The sequence below is a fragment of the Formica exsecta genome, unplaced genomic scaffold (assembly GCF_003651465.1).
Source record: "Formica exsecta isolate Colony F162 unplaced genomic scaffold, ASM365146v1 scaffold707, whole genome shotgun sequence".
Taxonomy (NCBI): Eukaryota; Metazoa; Arthropoda; class Insecta; order Hymenoptera; family Formicidae; genus Formica; species Formica exsecta.
The window spans coordinates 31,243-36,329 of record NW_021853474.1 but is presented as its reverse complement, the minus strand read 5'-3'; the positions used below and the strand labels follow the sequence as shown (position 1 = coordinate 36,329).

At 36.2% G+C, this 5,087-nt stretch overlaps 1 non-coding gene across 1 annotated transcript; it reads left to right on the top strand.

Annotated features, from left to right (window-relative positions):
• Window positions 1-1,448: 1,448 nt before the first annotated feature.
• Trnal-caa lies at window positions 1,449-1,531 on the top strand. Its single transcript has one exon. It is a non-coding gene; the product is annotated as a tRNA-Leu (tRNA).
• The last annotated feature ends 3,556 nt before the right edge of the window (window positions 1,532-5,087 follow it).

Here is a 5,087-nt window from a genome sequence, read left to right as displayed (position 1 = left end):
GAAAATGTTTAATAAATCGTCGAAAATAACTTGCGAGGCACACAAATCTGTGGACATCCCTCGTATTACGCGGTACTGGAAAGTTAATAACAGATTCTATTAGGTGTACAAATAAGTTTCCGCCGTTTTTTATCAAAAATTGGGCATTTATTGTGAAAGAATGGAACCTAATGTTTTATTTGAAGTATTGTCCATCGCTTGCCACTACTTTTTCCCATCTTTCTGGCAGCATACTGATACCGCGTCGGAAGAATGCTTCATGTTTTGAGGCTATCCACGAATCGACCCCATTTTTGGTATCTTCATATGATGTGAAGTGTTGCTCAGACAGGCCATGCGCCATCGATCTAAACATGTGGAAATCAGAAGGAGCAATGTCTGGTGAATACGGCGGGTGGGGTAAAACTTCTCAATGAAGTGTTTCCAAATAGGTTTTGATCGGCGCCGCAACATGTGGACGAGCATTATCATGCAGGAGAATAACTTTGTCGTGTCTGGAGTAGTGATGCCTTATAATAACTAATCCCTGAATCTATAGTGATCAGCCTTGCGGTTAATTGTTCTGCTGACATTTCAAGTGAGAAAAACGCTACATAGTGTTGTTTATCTGCTCTTTTTTGCAACATCTTACAAGCATTAAGTGCGATGTTTAGCGCCAGTGCTGTTTTACCCATAGAAGGCCTTGCAGCTAAAATTAATAAATCAGATTTTTGTAGGCCACCAAGAAGCTGATTTAGATCTTGAAGTCCGGTTGTAACGCCCAGCGCTTCTGGATTATTTTTCAGTGTGCTGATCTTCTCAACTACGTCTTTAATTGAACTTGCAAGTTTTATATATGTTTTCTCACCTTGTTTTTTTACTGCTAAGTTGAACAATTTTGTCATTGCTTGTTCAATTTGCGCCTGTGCAGGATTTTCAATATCGTAGTTGTAGCTATCACCAACTATTTCTTGCCCGAGCTTAATTAAACATCTCCTTAAGTAAGTATCACGGATTATTCTAGTCAAACTATAGATATCAAGTGCAATACTTGCCTTTGCTGCAAGCTTTGCTAAGTATTCAACTCCACCACATTCGGTAAATGCTTGGTCGTTTTCAAAAAACATCTTGAGGCTTAGTTCATTGGCAACTATACCGTGTTTCCTGGTTTTGGATATTTGCGTAAAGATACTCTGATGTAATGGATCATAGAAATTCTCTGCTGTGATTGTGTCTTCAACTGCATCACAGATTCTATTATCACGAATCATTGCACCAATAAGCATTTGCTCGGCTTCTAAATTATGCGGTAATTTACATATTTCCTTGTCTACACTTCTTGAACTGAGGTAATTCATTCATTTTAAGTTTTGAGAGTAACTGTTGATTATTGTAGAATATTTAGTCCTCATTTGAAAGACATATAAAATTTGACTAATTCCGTGTTGCCTATAGCATTAAAACTTAATGCCTCTGTGGTGGAATGGTAGACACGGCAGACTCAAAATCTGTTGCTTGCAAAAGCATGCTGGTTCAAGTCCGGCCAGGGGCACGTTCAATATTGGAAAGTATATATATGTTACATAAATTTTTTAATCGTTTATTTTCTATTTTTTCTTCTATAAATGTTATTCAAAAGGTAAAGAAAGATGAAAATGGGATATGTTATGTAACAGGACTTAGGCGCTATATATCAGTATTGCTTGATTTGATTATTATCGTTTTGTTCTTGCAGTTTTGCAGCCAAGCCTTAAATAAGCTCTTTATGAACTCAGAGGATAGCAAAATATTAAGTCAAATTGCTGCAAAATACCAAATGCAAGTGCCACTGTCTGCAGAAGAAAAGACAACGCAGAGTAGACTTATAAAATTACAAATCCTAAATCAAATAGTCCAATGTATTATGCTCTTTTGCTATGTAACATATATGTGGGTAAGGTTTGCTGCTACACCTGGAAAACTATTACTTGGGCTTAGAGTTGTGGATGCACAAACTTTCGAAAGGATGACCCTAAGACAAGCAACAAAGAGATTTTTTTCCTTTATATTGTCAGCTGCACCATTATTCTTGGGCTTTTTATGGTCAAATTTCAACAAACGCTGTCAAACTTGGCACGACAAGATCGCAGGCACAGTGGTTGTCACGAGTAAAAGCCTTAGAAGGCAGAACTAAAAACTAAAGAGCTCAAACGAAAGAAGGTAAACTCTAAAGTATACATTTAGTAGCGCTTTCTATGAGAGAAATCGTATTATCTATTCCATAAAGCTTTATGAAAGATCCCATTCTTGGACCGGTTTTTTGGCCAAGTAACGTTTCATATAATAGCTGAAACCAGTCACGTAAGTTGGTATAATCATATTTTTTTCCAATAGAAAATACCTGAGATTGAATTTCTTCAGCAGTAACAGTTGTAGATAGAGAATGTAAAGTGTCCTTCAAATCTAGTAACGCTTCTTTCTCTTTTGCATTTGGAGCTTTATATGATTTTGTTGGTTTGATAAAATCGTGGTAATACTTTACTGCAAAGTCTGAAAGTCTATCAAGCATTTTATTATTTTCTGGTGTGACGTTCGGTGCATAAGAGGATATAAAACCCCATAGGATCTCTTTGTTTTCAGCATTACAAGCCGCTGCTAGGTTTAAAAGTAGTGAGAAATTTATGCCTGAAGTTTCTATATTGGGAACATTGCCCTGGTGGATATGCCAGGCAGGGTTTGCTTCTGATGGCAATTTTGTCGTTAAAGCTTGCTTGCGTTCCTCAAATACATTCGAGTATTCTGCGGTGCTCACCTGCACTTCTCCTAGAAATTTCTCATCATAACAAGGTTCTGTATGAAATTTACTATTTTTGTTTTCCCCGTTGTTCTCGTTATAACGTCTTACAAATTCTAAATATTCATCAGTTGATTTTGGTATCACATCAAAATATAAACGTTTAGCTTTTTTAGGGCTCTGAAAAATGTACAATGCTAAACTCTCCGTTGGTGCGTAAGTTAACCACTCTTCAATTGAAATGCCATTTCCTTTTGATTTTGATATTTTCTTTCCTTCTTTATCAAGGAAAAATTCGTAGCAAAACAAGAGTGGTGGCTTTTCTCCAAGTATTTCACATATTTGGCTTGAAAGCACAGCAGATGGTGTTAAATCTTTCCCGTGAGCTTCGTAATTCACTCCAAACGCAGCCCATCTCATTCCCCAGTCCGGTTTCCATTGCAATTTGCACCTTCCTTCTGTTACCGGAACTTCTATTTTTTCTCCATGGAAGTCTTCATATGTGATTGTTCCTTTATCCGTATTTGTTTCGACTACTGGCACTTGCAGAACTTGAGAAGTTTTTGGACATAATGGTAAAAATGGGCTGTAGGTCTGCTGCCTTTCTTCTCGAAATGAGGGAAGCATTACATCCATCACTTTGTCATAACTTTTCAGCAGAAGTAAAAGTTTTTCATCGTAGACACCAGATTTATAGCACTCTGTTGCACTCCTAAACTCGTATTCAAATTCAAACAAATCGAGAAATTTACACAACAATGAATTCATGTGATGGCCGTAACTTTCATGGGTACCAAATGGATCAGGTATCATAGTTATTGGTTTATTTAAGTGCTTCCTCAGCATCTCTTGATTTGGCACATTGTCCGGTATTTTTCGTAAACCATCCATATCGTCAGAAACTGCAATGATCTTGGTTTTTATATCAGGAGCTATTTTCTTCAGTGCATTTACAACAACTGTAGTACGGAAGACTTCCCCGAAAGTTCCAATGTGAGGTAGACCCGAAGGGCCATAACCGGTTTCAAATATTATTTCTTTCTCATCGGGAAATTTTTGCAATATTTTTTCTGCTTCTTGAAATGGCCAACTTGTCATTATCTGGGTTAAATTATTAATCAATGTATCTTAACTTAAAGTGCTACTAGTTTCAATGGATTTTTAATATAATGATATAGTATTAGTGTTAGAGCTATTATTAGAAGGTTAAAGATATGTCCACAGGTAGTATACAAACAGATCAATTATTTAAAGGTCTTACAAGACCTGCAATGCTCTTTGGTGTGAGTTATATGTTTGCAATATTAAACGTCCTGATTTGCATGCTAATTTTCATTAATTCAAATGATTTGAGAGTGATTCTCTTAATGTTACCAGGTATACATGGACTTGGCTATATAGCTTCTGCAAAAGAACCGTTGTTTATTGAATTATTTATGGTAAAATTAGGAAAGTGCTCGAAATGTTTAAATCGTTTTTATCATGGAGCCAATTCTTATGATATTGCTTAACGTTGTGTGATGCTGAGGTTTAGGGCTGTTCAATCAAAGAATAAATCTACTCTGAGCAGGGAAGTTCACGCTGCTGAATTTATTCCTTATTCTTGCTATTGGAATAGCACAACCTTGATAACAAAAGAAAATTGGTTGGTTAAGGTTATAAAATTAAGTGGCTTTGCATTTGAAACCGCCGATGACGAGGATTTAGCCATACAGAACAACATCAGGAATCAGATGCTAAGAAGCATTTCATCTCCGGCATTTAGTTTATATTTTCATACTATCAGACGTAAGAAAAATATTTTTTCTGATGAATTTGCAAGTCAAGGTTTGCCGAATTTTTTCGCTAATCACGTAAATCTAAAATGGAGAGAAAAACACGCAACAAGGCAATCATTTATTAATGACCTATACATTACGATTATCCGTAGAGCAGACACAAAAGGAGTAGAATTTTTGTCATATCTACTAAAAAAATTCGGACATGTAACTTCAAAACATGCTTGGGAAAGTGATATGCGTGCCACGTATGAAGATTTAGAGGAAACGACAAATCGTGTAGTGACAAGCCTTAGAAATTATTCGCCTAAAATTCTTGGAGTAAAAGAAACTCCCAATGGCCTATTTTGTGAAATAATGGAATTTTTATCCAGAATTGTAAATTGTGGCTTCGTTACAAATACACTTTTTCCGCTGAGAACTGAAATATCAAGGTATTTGCCAGTACACAGATTGTTCTTTGGTCGCAAGATGATACAGGTTGTGACTCACAATGAAAGCAAATATGCTGGAATAGTTAGTATCAAAGAATATGGAAATCATACTTCTGCAGGAAT